Source organism: Anabrus simplex, chromosome 8 (genome assembly GCF_040414725.1).
Source record: "Anabrus simplex isolate iqAnaSimp1 chromosome 8, ASM4041472v1, whole genome shotgun sequence".
NCBI lineage: Eukaryota > Metazoa > Arthropoda > Insecta > Orthoptera > Tettigoniidae > Anabrus > Anabrus simplex.
The window spans coordinates 88,451,144-88,469,381 of record NC_090272.1 but is presented as its reverse complement, the minus strand read 5'-3'; the positions used below and the strand labels follow the sequence as shown (position 1 = coordinate 88,469,381).

The following is an 18,238-nucleotide window of genomic DNA, read 5'->3' as shown; positions in this document are numbered from 1 at the left end:
GGTTAAAACATACGCAAGTTAAGGAAATAAGTACATTTAATCGTTGCCATTTTGAGAAGCGTAATTTTTGAAAAATAAGAATAGGCTCGTATTTGAAATGAATATCTGAGACGTATCCGTACCAAATTTCAACACAATTGGTCCAGCAGTTCAGGAGAGAAGGAAACGGACATGATCTCATTTAAAACTATTATTCCACTTTCGACAAACTAGGTATGTCTTATGGCTGAGGACCATCTATCCCCTGTGGTTGGGGGCGGTAGAATAACACTTACGGTATATCCTGCCTGTCGTAAGAGGCGACTAAAAGGGATCTCAGGGGCTCTGAACTTTCGAGCGTGCGTTGGCGATCACGGGGCCCTTAGCTGAGTCCTGGCATTACTTCCACTTACTTGTGCCTGGCTCCTCACTTTCATCTATCCTATCCGACCTCACCTGGTCAACTCTTGTTCTTTTCCGACCCCGACGTAATTACGTATGGAGGCCTAGGGAGTCTTTCATTTTCACGCCCTTCGTCGCCCTTGTCTTCCTTTGGCCGATACCTTCATTTTTCAAAGTGTCGTACGCCTTCCATTTTTTCTCTCTCTGATTGGTGTCATATAGAGGATGGTTGCCCAGTTGTACTTCCTCTTAAAACAATAATCACCACCACCACGTGAGGGCCATCTGAAAATTTGCTTTACGAAATTAGCTATACAAAATGAGTGACGCGATGTAGCCTAGTAACCGTGCAGGCTGTGATGTGAAGTATTGATTGATGACCATGACTGAAACATATTAGCTTTGTTCGTGCAGCAAATCTGAGATAGTTTGTGATTTGTACAAGAGAGCATGCGTGGATTAGGAATAGTTGGAAACGGTTTCCGATTCTCAGCTGCGCGAACGGTCACGTAGCAATAAATATTGCCGTTAGATGTCAGCACCATTCCCAATTATTTTATACTGTATTTAATTTATTGATTGATTGATTGATTGATTGATTGATTGATTGATTGATTGATTGATTGATTGATTGATTGATTGATTGATTGATTGATTGTTGTGTTCTACAGAATGTAATATTTTGTCGTAAATATATCACTCATTTGGACTGAAAAGTAGAAATATGTCCGCCTCTGTGGTGTAGTGGTAACTGTGATTAGCTGCCACCCCCGGAGGCCCGGGTTCGATTCCCGGCTCTGCCACGAAATTTGAAAAGTGGTACGAGAACTGGAACGGGGTCCACTCAGCCTCGGGAGGTCAAATGAGTAGAGGTGGGTTCGATTCCCACCTCACCCATCCTGGAAGTGGTTTTCCGTGGTTTCCCACTTCTCCTCCAGACAAATGCCGGGATGGTACCTAACTTAAGGCCACGGCCGCTTCCTTCCCTCTTCCTGGCCTATCCCTTCCAATCTTCCCGTCCCCCACCTAGGTCCCTGTTCAGCATAGCAGGTGAAGCCGCCTGGGTGAGGTACTGGTCATCCTCCCCAGTTGTATCCCTCGACCCAACGTCTCACGCTCCAGGACATTGCCCATGAGGCGGTAGAAATGCGATCCCTCGCTGAGTCCGAGGGAAAACCAACCCTGGAGGGTAAACAGATTAAGAAAGAAAGTAGAAATATTTGCTTGCAACATGCAAGGTACGAATAAAGCAACTTATTTTGAAGTATGTTCTACGGATTTTTACACGGTAGTATTAATAATTCAATCAGTGACAATAATACGATACGAGGATGAATGAACATTTATAGTACAATACTATTATTTTCATTTTTAGGCCTTGCTCTATTCAGATCAATGTCATCAACTAAATCTAGATTGTCGTCGTCAGTTGAAGATTCATTGCAGTCACTGGCAAACCTGATGTTTGACATCTGAAAATATATACAAGTTTTTATATCGCCAACAATTTGTGACATTCGTGATTGGTTACCACCATATCATTAAGCATAGACTAACAGTTCATTAAAATGCATCTAGTTTATCTACAATACGTAGACTTACATTGACAGTTCACATGTGTTTTATCGTGATATTGTTTTAAATTAAGGATATGTACTAGATGCATATTAACCCCTTATGTACGTTGATTAAACAGAATGCGCGATTGATACATTTAATTAAGAATTTATTTAAGAATACCGCCGTCAAGGAATGTTAATTTCAAGGAAAACACGGAACAAATGTATTTATAAGGATCTGTGCTTTGTGAATCACGTATGAAAGGGGCTGATGCTCATGCCTGATTTAGAAATCCGAAAACAATCCCCAAATTCTGCTGACTGTCCTCAAACTATACGAAACTGGAATACACGGCTGCAAGAACAGCAGACTAGCAGTCAGAAATTCTCGCTGCATTACCAAAGAGGGGCGCTAGAGTAAGGATGGTTGCTGTAATCTTGCAGGCTGTGATGTGAAGTATTCATGAATGGTCATGAGACGTCACCTCATCGTACTCTATAGAGAACTGATTATTTTATTCGTAGTAGTTTCACAGAACCTGAGTCAACTTCCTCTTTTCGACGTACTGAATCTTCCACTAGTCCCCTCCATATTCCACACAGAAGTCTTCTCAAAAACGATTTGTTAGATGCTAATAATCATTACCTATTTCATTTTCATTTATTGAAAGGCATATTCATGATCTTTTAATTCTCCGAAAGGGAAATTTGGCACCACTTTTGCAAAAAAAAAAAAATAAAAAATAAAATAAAGAATGAATTGGCGTATGGGGAGTGTCCGAGGACATGTTCGGCTCGCCAGGTGCAGGTCTTTTGATTTGACTCCCGTAGGTGACTTGCGCGTCGTGATGAGGATGAAATGGTAATGAAGACGACACATACACCCAGTCCCCGTGCCAGCGAAATTAACCAATGATAGTTAAAATTCACAACCCTGCCGGGAATCGAACCCGGGACCCCTGTGACCAAAGGCCAGCACATCAACCATTTAGCCATGGAGCCGGACACTTTTGCAAATAATTTCAATAAATAATATATTTTCAGGTTAGTATTTAGAAATGAAATATACTTTGGTTATCAATAGGGCTCGAAAGTTGACGAAAGTTGAGGCAAGTTGAGGCAAGTTGAGGCCCAACGCAATATGTGTTCATTCTGGGTCATTGTAGGCCAGAAAATGGTGGGTTTTATGTGTTTTTTCAGCCTTTTTCGGCATTTTTTGGCTTATTGACCTTTTTTAGGCCTTTGATTAGGTCTTAACGGCCTTTGTTTTTTTTTGCAACTCCGTCTTATTTCGACTACATTTTTACTGTTCATTCTCAATTCGAATTATTATTAGTTCATCCATCACCTCTTAAACCTGAAAGGAGAGAGAATGAAATTAAAAATGAAACTACTACGTGAAAAAACCGCGAGTATCAAATTATGTGCGAGATAAGTGAGGAGAACATTTTGATGCGAATGTTTTTGAAGAGGAAGATCTCACTTGCTTCAAGTATGAACCCTTAACATCCGTTGTTGTGAAGATGTTTTGTAACGTGCTCTCAGAAAACAGAAGATCCTTTACACGTAAGAACCTGGAAATCACTATTGTGATATACTGCAAAGCCAACTGAGGTAAGGTTTCCGATTTCCAATTTCTGTAACCCTAGTGTGCTTAAGCCAAATATGGTTGTACATACACTAAATTAAATTTCTTTCTCCTGGATGTCCATTACGAGTCCGCTGAATTCATTCTAGGTGGAAAAAATATTTCATTCCAAATTCTGCACATCCTTTTTTTTAAAAAACAAACACAGAATTCCTTCTTTTAAATTACAGTATATTAATATTAAAACTACGTTGTCTGAAAGACGTACTTTACTCATATATTTTTGCACCCTATGTTGCATGCCACCAGAATTTTGTATTTTTAAACATTATATTCCTTCATGTCCGCCTCTGTGGTGTAGTGGTTAGTGTGATTAGCTGCCACCCCTGGAGGCACGGGTTCGATTCCCGGCTCTGCCACGAAATTTGAAAAGTGGTACGAGTGATGGAACCGGGTCCACTAAGCCTCGGGAGGTCAACTGAGTAGAGTGGGTTCGATTCCCATCTCAGCCATCCTGGAAGTGGTTTTCCGTGGTTTCCCACTTCTCCTCCAGGCAAATGCCGGAATGGTACCTAACTTAAGGCCACGGCCGCTTCCTTCCCTCTTCCTTGTCTATCCCTTCCAATCTTCCCATCCCCCACCAAGGCCCCTGTTCAACATAGCAAATGAGGCCGCCTTGGCGAGGCACTAGTCATCCTCCCCAGTTGTATCCCACGACCCGATGTCTGACGATCCAGGACACTGCCCCTGAGGTGGTAGAGGTAGGATCCCTCGCTGAGTCCGAGGGAAAAGCCAACCCTGGAGGGTAAACAGATTAATAATAATAATAATAATAATAATAATAATAATAATAATAATAATAATAATAATAATAATAATAATAATAATAATAATAATAATAAACCCTGCCTCTAAATGCCAACAAAGGACTCCTTGAAGAACTGGAGAAAAGAGAACGCAAAATTGTGAGAGGAATCTTGGGATCAAAGTACAAAAATGGAATCCATCGAAAGAAATCCAACAAGGAAGTCTACAGCAAAATAGAGAAAATTACCGACACAATCAGAAAAAGACGGGCACGATTTTACGGTCATCTGAAAAGAATGGATGGAACAAAGTTAACTAAAGAAATCTTTCACTTTTTTGATTCAAACCCCAAAACCAAAATTCCCTGGTTTAGAAATACCAAAGAAGACCTACAAATGCTACATATCTCAGCTGAAGACGCCCTTAACAGAGATCTCTTCCGCAAGAAAATATTGACGAACGGGCTAAACCGAGACGAGCAACGGAAGAGAAGACACGGTGCCCCTTGGACAGAGGAGCGTAAGCAGGCCCACTCACAAAGAATGAGGGAAATTTGGGCTCTAAAGAAGGCCAAGTTCAGTGTCAAATGCAACAAGACTTAACGTGGTCCTTGATGGCCCCAGAGAATTATATAATAATAATAATAATAATAATAATAATAATAATAATAATAATAATAATAATAATAATAATAATAATAATAATAATAAGAAGAAGAAGAAGAAGAAGAAGCAGATAATATTCCTTCATTAAATACGTAATTAAGTCCGCCTCTGTGGTTTAGTGGTTAGTGTAATTAGCTGCCACCCCCGGAGGCACGAGTTCGATTCCCGGCTCTGCCACGAAATTTGAAAAGTGGTACGAGGGCTGGAACGGGGTCCACTAAGTCTCGGGAGGTCAACTGAGTAGAGGTGGGTTCGATTCCCACCTCAGCCATCCTGGAAGTGGTTTTCCGTGGTTTTCCACTTCTCCTCCAGACAAATGCCGGAATGGTACCTAACTTAAGGCCACGGCCGCTTCCTTCCCTCTTCTTTGTCTATCCCTTCCAATTTTCCCATCCCCCACCAAGGCCCCTGTTCAGCATAGCAGGTGAGGCCGCCTGGGCGAGTTACTGGCCATCCTCCCCAGTTGTATCCCCGACCCAATGTCTCACGCTTCAGGACACCACCCTTGAGGCGGTAGAGGTGGGATCCCTCGCTGAATCCGAGGGAAAAGCCATGTTAGATAATTATACGAAATCCTTCCTAAGTATGTGAACTATCATTATCGCTAAAAGATGTAATCATCATTAGTTGTGAGGTAATCGAGTTAATAACAACCTGGCCAAGAACAGTTCTTCATTAACGTTTCTGTAGTTACATCTGTCAAGTCCGCCTCCAGACAAAAGAAGTTGCGTAACTCACTCTTGCACACAGAGTAATTAACTAACACATAACTGATGTTCGCCGTAACCTTGATTGCTATGGTACGTAATTAATGGCACGATTATGGAAATATTTACAGCAAACACTATGATAAACCTTGCTTGATTCATAACTAGAAAATTGTATTAGACTTCTGCATGCGATCAGGTTGGTATTCACATGTACTTATCAACCTCGTGATCTGTGGAAAGGAGAACAAACTTTATACGAGGGCTGTAAATAAAATAGTGATACAACGCAATATTTAATGAACTAACAAGTGCAATTGCATTATACTATTTCACTGTAGTCATCCGCAAACTCTAGTATATTTTGCCAAATGTCGGGAAGCCGCTCGGGAACGTTGGTAAGGCGTTCTCTATTGATGATAGTGACGGAGCGCCCTCCTGCGCTGTGCAGAGATGCCACGTCAGGAAATCGACGGGCTCGAAGGGGTTCCTTAAACATCGCAAACAGATCGAAATCACAAAGACTTATGTCTGGTGAGAACGGACGGTGTTCCAAGACCCCTCAATGCCACCGTTGCAACGAGAGCTTGACATTTTTAGCGACATGACTACGTGTGTTGTCATGCAACACGATAGGGTAAGGTATTATCCCCACTTAAGAAGTGTTGGTAAGTCTAAGACATTGAACGCGAATTGAAACCTAAAGCTTGAAACTTTCGTCACCAAACGGAAACGAAAACTAATTCATGCAGTAAATGGTTAGGTAGACTACGATCACTACTTTTCCAGCCTTTCCGCTGTTAGTGGGTGACTAGAATATGCCTACGATATCTCCTGTCTGTCGTAAACAGTAGCGGCTATTGGGAATTAAAAGTGCGGGGGGAAAAAGAACATACAGACAACAAACAGTAGCGGGGTTTGTGGGGTATAGCCGCTGAGGGGGTGGGGGGGGGGGGGTGGTGGTGGTTATACGCATAAAAGACAGGTACAAAATGGTAAGTTTTTGATTCTCTCTGAGCGAATTTTGACAGAGAGGCAATAATAGTCTTTTGAGATTTCGATCCAATACTATATAATACAACTTTCTTCATAGGAACAATATTACACATTTATTACAATTAAAAGTATGGTGTGATTGTACAATTAAAACCATTTAGCATTCGACTACTCACTAAGAAACTAACAGACACTTGCGTGTTTTCCCGCAGCGGGACTGCGTGTTTTTCACGCAGCTGGACGACCTGCGAGGGGGTTGGCCACACTTGCGGTTTGTTCACGCTGGATTTTTGCGTGTTTTTCACCAACTTGACGACAACACGTGGCCACACTTGCGTGTTTGTACGGCGTGATTATATTAGTGTGTTGTATATTGTGATGCCGGCCCCGTGGTGTAGGAGTAGCGTGCCTGCCTCTTACCTGGAGGCCCCGGGTTCGATTCCCGGCCAGGCTCCCCTGTGGGTGGGGGCGGTAGAATAACACCCACGGTATCCCCTGCCTGTCGTAAGAGGCGACTAAAAGGGGACCCAGAGGGTTTGAACTCCGGAGCGTGGGTTGGCGACCACGGGGCCCTTAGCTGAGTCCTGGCATTGCTTCCACTTACTTGTGCCAGGCTCCTGACTTTCATCTATCCTATTCGACCTCTCTTCGTCAACTCTTGTTCTTTTTCGACCCCGACGCTATTAGGTTTGTGAGGGCTAGGGAGTCTTTCATTTTCACGTCCTTCGTGGCCCTTGTCTTCCTTTGGCCGATATCTTCATTTTTCGAAGTGTTGGATCCCTTCCATTTTCCCCTCTGATTAGTGTTATATGGAGGATGGTTGCCTAGTTGTACTTCCTCTTAAAACAATAATCATCACCACCACAATCCCGGCCAAGTCAGGGATTTTTACCTGGACCTGAGGGCTGGTTCGAGGTCTAGTCAGCCTACGTGATTAGAATTGAGGAGCTATCTGACGGTGAGATAGCGGCCCCGGTCTAGAAAGCGCAGAATAACGGCCGAGAGGAGTCGTCGTACTGACCACACGACACCTCGTAATTTGCAGGCCTTCGGGCTGAGCAGCGGTCGCTTGGTAGGCCAAGGCACTTCAAGGGCTCTAGTGCCAAGGGGTTTGGTTTTGGTTGTATATTGTGAGTAGCAAAACATCGCCATTGCTCTTCATATAGAAGGCATTCCATTTTTAAATAATAATTCCGTTGTTGTGTTATGTGCTTGGTTGTTCTTCGCCGTCGTCAGCGTCAAAGAAAACATTGGATCCATCCTGTATTAAGTGACAGGTCATCAAATGGACAATTTGTGCTCCTACACTATAAACTAAAAGACAACCAAGATAATTTTTTTGAGTATTACAGATTGTCCGTGACCTTATTTGAACTGCTTTTCTGTATGTTGAAAAATGCTATCAGCGAAAGAAACACAAGGCTGCGGGAATGTATTCCTGAGGAAGAAAAACTCGCATTGACATTAAGGTGTCGTTAAGGCATGGGTACCTTTGTACCTCCAAAATTATCAGTTCACTGTCTAACATTCTCCTAAGTTTTACACGAACAAAACCGCAGCGTCTTCTTCCCGCAAGTGTGGCCAGGCACTGCTGAGCGGGAGAGCGTGAAACACGCAAAGAAAATGGACCCCGGCCCATTCTCGAGCGGGCGACCTTGAAGACGCGCCTTGTCTCTTGTCCCGCTGCGTCTTTTTCCCGCAAGTGTGGCCAGTCCCATTAAACTCAGTGATGTGCATTTTTAGCGCGTGTTTTCCCGCAGTCACGCTGCGGGAAAAAACGCAAGTGTGGCCGTACACTAAAGAGACTGCCAGACTGACGAATGCGCGCGGCAAACGGGTGAATCACTACCTCAGAATCCCTGACCTTGGGTACATGCAAAGTCTGCACTACTTGCCCAAATCCTTCACCTGAGACGAACGATATTTTGTGTGTAGATGAAAATCCACAGCCTGTTTCCAGTCATTCAACCGGGTCAGGAAAGGAACGAATAAATGAATGAATGAAGCCCCTATCTAGCGGCGAAGATAGGAATCGTGCCGGCTGCCGAAGCCTGTCACACTCCTCTGGGGCAATGATTAATGAATGACAGATGAAATGAAATGATATTGGAGAGTGTTGCTGGAATGAAATATGACAGGGAAAACCGGAGTACCCGGAGTAAAACCTGTCTCGCCTCCGCTTTGTCCAGCACAAATCTCACATGGAGTGACCGGGATTTGAACCACGAAACCCAGCGGTGAGAGGCCGGTGCGCTGCCGCCTGAGCCACGGAGGCTTCTCTTGTGTGTAGATATTTCCGCTAATAATTGTGTAAAATTAAGGATAGAATTAGCTGATAAGACAACAGGGCTTGTAAAAATTGCTTTTTTAAAAAGTAATTCCTTTAATTTCTAGTTTCAACCGGCTAAAATGGAACAAAAATTTAATATTTTCTCCGCAAATTAGGGGGACAACTGCTCCCCCCTCGCCTCCCCCCCTCCCTAGTCGCCGCTACTGGTCGTAAAAGTCGATTAAAAGAGCGACCGTTTTTTTTTTTTTGCTACATATTTAACGTCGCACTAACTCATCATTTGCCTGCACAAGTAACCCCCTTGGTATTGTAGCCAGTGATCGACTGGATGAATCTTGCAGACACCCGAGCAAACGGTTCCACTTAATGTAAGCGTCAGTAAACAATAAACCTGGAAATGCTCGTATTTGCGACTAGTCTCACGTTTGTAGCCAGGGTGTCTGTTGTACTCCGCCATTCCATTAGATGTCACTATTAAGGTATGCACACACCAACGCGGAATGCGGGAGCGGGAACGATCCCGTCGCGAACCATTATGAGTACAGCGGGATATGGATCCATTCACACCGGTGCGTCACTCTCCCGCCTATATGGCGAGATTGCAGCGAACCATTTTCAGTTTGCAGCATGCAGCGTCTTCCCGCGTCCCGCATTCAATGTGACAGTAGCAATGGCGACTGAACAGTTGGTAGAGAGCGTTAAGAAACATCCAATGCTTTACGACATGAGTAATGAAGATTACAAGAATGTGAGGAAGAAGAATATGTTGTGGGATGAAAGAGAAAAAGAACTGTGTATACCTGGTTAAGTATCAATTCTTTAATTATCACTGTTTGTGTGTGACTTTTTTGCACACATTTCTCCATTCGTAAACTTCCAGATGCATGTAAGATGTATACTAAAACTATCTATACACTGTTGTTATGCATGCCAAAGAACTCCACAAATTTCTCACGATCAGCGAACGCTACAGAGAGTGCTCGTCGTACATCATTGTCAACATTTTCAAAGGCCCCAAGTTCTGATTCCGGTAGATCTAAATCTTCGTGATATGTTGGATTTTCTCTCAGGAAATTGTGCAGAATGCACGTTGTTCTAATGATTCGCTTAGCTGCGTCCACATGAACTTCCATGGGTCTGTGCAAAGACAAAGACGAACTTCGCAGTGACCGCGGGATTGTAGGTTTCACTCCCGCTTCCCGCGTCCCGCGTTGGTGTGTGCAGAAAGACGAACTTCGCAGCGACCGCGGGATTGTAGGTTTCACTCCCGCTTCCCGCGTCCCGCGTTGGTGTGTGCAGAAAGACGAACTTCGCAGCGACCGCGGGATTGTAGGTTTCGCTCCCGCTTCCCGTGTCCCGCGTTGGTGTGTGTGCAGAAAGACGAAATTCGCAGCGACCGCGGGATTGTAGGTTTCGCTCCCGCTTCCCGCGTCCCGCGTTGGTGTGTGCAGAAAGACGAAATTCGCAGCGACCGCGGGATTGTAGGTTTCGCTCCCGCTTCCCGCGTCCCACGTTGGTGTGTGCAGAAAGACGAACTTCGCAGGGACCGCGGGATTGTAGGTTTCGTTCCCGCTCCCGCTTCCCGCGTGCCGCGTGCCGCGTTGATGTGTGCAGACCTTATCCTTAATTGTGCATATACAAGATGGTCGGATATATGAGCGCTAGAGCGTTGGTCATACTGATAGGTAATTTAAACGGGATTTTATTTTTTATTTAAATTCATTTATTGAAAAACACAAGACAATTACAATTTATTTTTCCACATAGTTTCCTGCTTTGAAAATGTATTTGTCCGAGCGTATGGGCAGCTTTTTGATGCCCTCATCGCAAAAAGAACGGGATCGTGTCACCAGCCAGCTGCGCACGAAGTCTTCCACATTCGCATCATCTTCAAATCGTTGCCCTCCTAGAGCTTCTTTAAGCGGCCCGAATAAATGAAAATCGCAGAGCGATAAGTCCGGGCTGTAAGGAGGATGATCAAGTGTAGTCCAGTACATCTCCTGAGGCTTGGATACAGTTTCCGGTCAAAAGGCGAGGGACCCATCTGGAACACACTTTACGGAACTGTAAGTCGTTTGGGATGATTGCTTGACAGCTCCCATAACTGATTCCGACTTGTTCTGCAATTTCTGATACTGTCGCCCGTCAATGTCTTTAACCGCACGAATTTTTTCGTCCGTAATGCTGGTCCGAGGACGGCGATCGTGTCGCTGATTTTCCACACTTTCTTGTCCTTCCTTGAACTTTTTACGCCAGGCAAACCTACGCGTCCTTGACAATGTTTGATCACTGAACTGTGCAGTCAATCTCTGGCAACTTTCCGCCGCTCTTACTCCTTCACGAGTAAGATACACTGACTGACAGAGCAAATGCAACACCAAGAAGGAGTGGTTCGAAAGGGATGAAAGTTGGGGAAAAACAGAGACGACACGGACGAATAATTGATGTTTATTTCAAACCGATATGCAGGTTACACAATGCGCACGGCATCGACTCAGTAGGATGTAGGACCACCGCGAGCGGCGATGCACGCAGAAACACGTCGAGGTACAGAGTCAATAAGAGTGCGGATGGTGTCCTGAGGGATGGTTCTCCATTCTCTGTCAACCATTTGCCACAGTTGGTCGTCCGTACGAGGCTGGGGCAGAGTTTGCAAACGGCGTCCAATGAGATCCCACACGTGTTCGATTGGTGAGAGATCCGGAGAGTACGCTGGCCACGGAAGCATCTGTACACCTCGTAGAGCCTGTTGGGAGATGCGAGCAGTGTGTGGGCGGGCATTATCCTACTAAAACAGAGCATTGGGCAGCCCCTGAAGGTACGGGAGTGCCACCGGCCGCAGCACATGCTGCACGTAGCGGTGGGCATTTAACGTGCCTTGAATACGCACTAGAAGTGACGTGGAATCATACGCAATAGCGCCCCAAACCATGATGCCGCGTTGTCTAGCGGTAGGGCGCTCCACAGTTACTGCCGGATTTGACCTTTCTCCACGCCGACGTCACACTCGTCTGCGGTGACTATCACTGACAGAACAGAAGCGTGACTCATCGGAGAACACGACGTTCCGCCATTCCCTCATCCAAGTCGCTCAAGCCCGGCACCATGCCAGGCGTGCACGTCTATGCTGTGGAGTCAATGGTAGTCTTCTGAGCGGACGCCGGGAGTGCAGGCCTCCTTCAACCAATCGACGGGAAATTGTTCTGGTCGATATTGGAACAGCCAGGGTGTCTTGCACATGCTGAAGAATGGCGGTTGACGTGGCGTGCGGGGCTGCCACCGCTTGGCGGCGGATGCGCCGATCCTCGCGTGCTGACGTCACTCGGGCTGCGCCTGGACCCCTCGCACGTGCCACATGTCCCTGCGCCAACCATCTTCGCCACAGGCGCTGCACCGTGGACACATCCCTATGGGTATCGGCTGCGATTTGACGAAGCGACCAACCTGCCCTTCTCAGCCCGATCACCATACCCCTCGTAAAGTCGTCTGTCTGCTGGAAATGCCTCCGTTGACGGCGGCCTGGCATTCTTAGCTATACACGTGTCCTGTGGCACACGACAACACGTTCTACAATGACTGTCGGCTGAGAAATCACGGTACGAAGTGAGCCATTCGCCAACGCCGTGTCCCATTTATCGTTCGCTACGTGCGCAGCACAGCGGCGCATTTCACATCAAGAGCATACCTCAGTGACGTCAGTCTACCCTGCAATTGGCATAAAGTTCTGACCACTCCTTCTTGGTGTTGCATTTGCTCTGTCAGTCAGTGTATTTTATAATATGCGTTGCGCAGTGCAGGTTTGCACCTGTTGCTCCGACATCGTGAGCGCTACTGACGAAACGGCGGGACATATCTAACAGCACGCTCTCCCCACTCCTAACGGTCCCGCCTAGAGATGGCTGAAAAATGACGTAGCAGTTATTTTGTCACAGTTATATGCTTGTCACTGTTACAAATGTAACGAGGACAACAAATAACCGGTTACTGAGTAACGACAACAGAATAACGTACTAGTGAAAACAGTAACTGGGAAGTGGTAACTGTCACTAGTAGCAGCTTACAGACACATAATGTGACCTTCAGAGTTCAGACAGTACGCATGTCTTCCAAGTGAGAGCGCTTTCGTAGGAGATTGCTTTAAGATAAATACACTATAGAGTACTGTATATTATACGTAAGTTGCTGCTGTCATCTGGTAACTAAAGTGTAAACTGTTATGAGTAGGGCTCGGATGTTTAGGACCTAAAAATCGCCAAAATAAGCAAGCAAATATGACCTCAAAAGTGACGAAATATGACCTCAAAAGTGACAAAATATGACCTCAAAAGTGACTAAATATGACCTCAAAAGTGGAGAAATATGACGTAAAAATTGCAGAATATGACCCGAAAATGCCTAATCTAAATGTGGCGTTTTTTAACAAATTATAAATCGAAAGGGCAATGCCTTTGATACACACTTGTTAAGTAAATTCTTTATTCTTACTTTCATATTAATTTTCTTAATGTACATGTTTAGCAGTTATTCAGTCTATTTTCCTTGTTTCACTTACCGAACATTTGTCAATACATAGCTATAAGGTACCGGCACTAAGTTCGATAAGATTATCAGATCATACAACATTTTAAAAGTCAAAGCGTGTTTGCACCTTCTAGTGATGGTTTGAAGTAGGAGAAAACTAGAAATATTTAAAAAAATATATATTTTGGGACGTTCAAGCCCATGTTTTCATTAATATTATTAAATGCGTTAGTTTAAATTGAGCATCACGAAACGAATCAGGTAGATGTCTTTCAATACATTATGGTAGGGCGGCAGGGCGTATAGTGCAAACTGACATACATTTTCCCTTCTTCTCCGCGGGTGGAATTGAAGTGTATGACAAGATTCATCTTCAAATCATCAGGCGCGAAAGACCTCCGATTATCACTTAACACATTCTTGTAAGAAGAGAAGCTCCTTTCTATGTCACAAGGTTATTGGTGCATATTTAATTCGTGTAAAAGGTGCAGTGAAGTCCATGGCCTTCATTCTATACAAACGGTATTCCACTTGTATTAACTGCAGATGTGATACCGAGAAGCAGTTTTGTGAACACTAGTTCGCATTCGATATGTTGAAGACGATTTTGCACAGCTACAGCTGTCGTCAGACCGCCAAAATATGACAGAAATATGACGTTTCTACGAAAATAGCTCAAAATATGACTTTATGACAAAAATAGCCAAAATATGCATTTATATGACAAATAAAAATCACTTAATTGTAACTATAATCACCTGATTCGTACCAAAATCCAATCAGGCAAGAAAATAGAGACAAAGAAAAAATATGACTTTTCCTAAACATCAGAGCCCTAGTTATGAGTAATAAGTAATGTATACAAGCCCACATACAAGATTGCTTATGTGGGATTCACTGAAATGTAGATGATTGTAATTGTGAATAATGTGAATTAAAATTAAATAAATAAATAAATAAATAAATAAATAAATAAATAAATAAATAAATAAATAAATAAATAAATAAATAAATAAATAAATAAACAAACTTGCAGTACCTTCATGGACTTGGAAAATGAACGATCATATTTCCAAAAGGGATTAAGCTACGATATTGCCATCTGCGTCACTGGCATCCTGCGCTTGATTTCCTTATTATTGCTGTTTCCGTTGCTGTTTGAGCTGAGGTACACTAATTAGGGTACAGTTTAAAGAACTTTTAAAGTCATTTTCAATTTCAAACGCTACTAAACTCGACCGTGATTGAACCTTATGAAATAGGAACAGAAGAATAAGGACTAACTGACTGAGTCACAGAGGACGACTTAACCTCTGTCACCACCACATTCAGATAAAAAATATCTTGATTATTTGGTTTTGCTTGTAGTCCAATGACCTACCTTAACTGCTCCATCAACAACACAACATCCAAGTCAGTCTTACTGCTGTATTATAGGTCCTGTGTGCCTAAGTTCAGCGCTTATCACGTTACGTCATTTTTGCTCATTGTACGAAGCTGATTGAATACCAAGCTATGTCAAAGGTTAGCATCAATTTCCCAAGCATAAGCAGTAAGTTATTCTTTCTTACGTAACGACGCAAATCGCGATGTATTGGAAAGAAATACGAAGTAAAATTATGTGCACGAAGGTGAAGATGGGCGGGGGTTATAGCAAAGCAAAGCTAAGTTATCTCCATACAGAGCATGAAGGTCTTTCGAGGAGTGGCAGGTTAAAACTCCACTATACATAATCCGTAACCTCGGCACTATGTGGGATAGAGTGGTCGGCCGAGTTCAACCGCAGGAATTAAATTGATCATTAGTTTAACTGAGTAAACGTGAGGGCCATGACCCTCTCCAGAAAACTGAAATCTCATTTCTGAAATGTTCGACCTCCCGACGGAGGAAAAAAATTGTTTTAATAATAATAATAATAATAATAATAATAATAATAATAATGTCCGCCTCTGTGGTGTAGTGGTTAGCGTGATTAGCTGCCACCCCCGGAGGTCCGGGTTCGATTCCCGGCTCTGCTACGAAATTTGAAAAGTGGTACGAGGGCTGGAACGGGGTCCACTCAGCCTCGGGAGGTCAACTGAGTAGAGGTGGGTTCGATTCCCACCTCAGCCATCCTCGAAGTGGTTTTCCGTGGTTTCCCACTTCTCCTCCAGGCGAATGCCGGGATGGTACCTAACTTAAGGCCACGGCCGCTTCCTTCCCTCTTCCTTGCCTATCCCATCCGATCTTCCCATCCCTCCACAAGGCCCCTGTTCAGCATAGCAGGTGAGGCCGCCTGGGCGAGGTACTGGTCATTCTCCCCAGTTGTACCCCACGACCAAGAGTCTGAAGCTCCATGACACTGCCCTTGAGGCGGTAGAGGTGGGATCCCTCGCTGAGTCCGAGGGAAAAACCGAGCCTGGAGGGTAAACAGATGATGAATAATAATAATAATAATAATAATAATAATAATAATAATAATAATAATAATAATAATAATAATAATAATTCTACGTTTTACCAACTACTTTTATGGTTTTCAGTGAGGCCACGCTGCTGGAATTTCATCCCGCAGGAATTCTTTTACGTGCCGGTAAATATAACAACACGAAACTGGCGCATTTGAGCATCTTCAAACACCACCGCACTCATTCGGGATCGAATCCACCAAGTTGGGCGCAGAATGCCAGCGCTCTACCGTCTGAGCTACTCACTTCGGACTTGTTTCGGCTCCATGGCTAAATTGTTAGCCTCCTGGCCTTTGGTCACAGGGGTCCCCGGTTCGATTCCTGGCAGGGTCGGGAATTTTAACCATCATTGGTTAATTCGCTGGCACGGGGGCTGAGTGTATGTGTCGTCTTCATCATCATTTCATCCACATCACGGCGCGCAGGTCGCCTACGGGAGTCAAAACAGAAGACCTGCACCTGGCGAGCCGAACATGTCCTCGGACACTCCCGGTACTAAAAGCCATACGACATTTCATTTCATTACTTCGGACTTGTTTATTTATTACCTGTTCATTGCACGGCTAATGACATATGACCTCCGCAGAGGCCTGGCGCACGTCTTTCGCATACAGGCGACCTGCGCGTCTATGAATGGAGCCTGCCTATGATGAATTCTGATGAAGAACGAAGTACACATACCCAGTCCCCGAGCCTGTCGATAATCGAACCCGAGATGCCCTCGGTCAGAGGCCTGCACTCTAACCATTCAGTCATGGAGACGGACGTGTAACGAATTATTTTATAATATTAAGTAGTAGTGTGCATTTACCACAATTTGAACAACAGAGATATGGAGGTTCTGGTAAAAAAGGGCGAACGTATAAAATGTTTACAAGACCGATGCTTGAAACTAGATAGCATAGTTTACTAAATAAATGAATAATTAAAATGTGTAAGGAATGTATCTATATAATTTCTCACTGCTCAATCAACCAGTTGAACCCCACTATCGGCAGTCCCGAAGATGGTTTTCCGTGGTTTCCCCATTTTCATACCAGGCAAATGCTGGGGCTAAACCTCATTTAAGACCATGGTCGCTGCCTTTCCACTTCTAGCCGTTTCCTATCCCATCGTCGCCATAAGGCTTATATATGTCGGTGCGACGTAAAGAAAATTGCAAATAAATAAATAAATAAATAAATAAATAAATAAATAAATAAATAAATAAATAAATAAATAAATAAATAAATAAATAAAACACACATTCATTCTCTCCTTTGTGAGCTCATAGTCTTGATCCGAGGGCACAGTGGTTCTGTTGGAAACGAAAAGGCAGATATCCTTGCAAAAGCAGCTTCCAAATCTAATATAGAAGTTATCTACAAAAAATCACTCCCTGAGTTACGCAAAAGCCCTAAAATAAAAATACAAACATATATAATAAACCGATAAAATAACTTCTGGACCTCAAGTACAAAGGGGACTGTCACAAGAGTTATTCTTTCCCAATATATGTAACCAAATTCAGTGCAAAAACATTAGTATCCGAATTCATTATCACTCAGTATCTGTGCCTTTGCTGGTAAGATGTAGTGTTTATAGTGCACCATGCCTGCTGGTACGGGCTAGAATAAGTTTGTTACTTTCATTGACCTGTCTCAGTCTCATCCTCGGCTTTGAGAATATGAAAATGCCTGACATATGAGCGATGCTAGTACAGTAATGCCATTCCTTGTACAGCCCGCCCCTGTTATGAATGGTGTGAAAATGTCAACTCATAGGGTCGGTTGGTACATGCATTTCAGTGGGCTAGGCAGACTGATATGTAATAGTAACTTCTGTCTCGGTGAGAAAAGCAACGGGAAAGTACATCACTCCTCATTTCCCTAGTATGCCTCTTCAGTGATGCCTAGGCTATATATGACAGCTGTTGGCGGAGCTGTTGAGGATTAAACAAGCCTTCGGGCTGAATACTCAGCATACATACATGGAAAGTTTAGTGTGGTTGTGAACGCTTTAAAATTAATATTAGCGAGCTCGATAGCTGCAGTCGCTTAAGTGCGGCCAGTATCCAGTATTCGGGAGATAGTAGGTTCGAACCCCACTGTCGGCAGCCCTGAAAATGGTTTTCCGTGGTTTCCAATTCTCACACCAGGCAAATGCCGGGGCTGTACCTTAATTATGGCCACGGCCACTTCCTTCCCAGTCCTAGCCCTTTCCTGTCCCATCGTCGCCATAAGACCTATCAGTGTCGGTGCGACGTAAAGCAACTAGGAAAAAAAAATATTGCAGATT

The 18,238-nt window shown here is 43.9% G+C and overlaps 1 protein-coding gene across 3 annotated transcripts in view; it reads right to left on the bottom strand.

Moving 5' to 3' along the window:
• LOC136879152 (ATP-binding cassette subfamily G member 4) overlaps positions 1-18,238 on the bottom strand; it is a 394,853-nt gene that overhangs the window by 284,612 nt on the left and 92,003 nt on the right. Inside the window, exon 1 of one of the 3 annotated variants that reach the window (XM_067152907.2) lies at positions 14,896-14,967. The exons of the other annotated variants lie outside the window; for them this stretch is intronic. The gene's annotated coding sequence lies outside the window, so the exon portion shown is untranslated. Of the gene's footprint in view, positions 1-14,895; positions 14,968-18,238 lie in introns of those variants that run through there. 3 annotated transcript variants of the gene reach the window in all.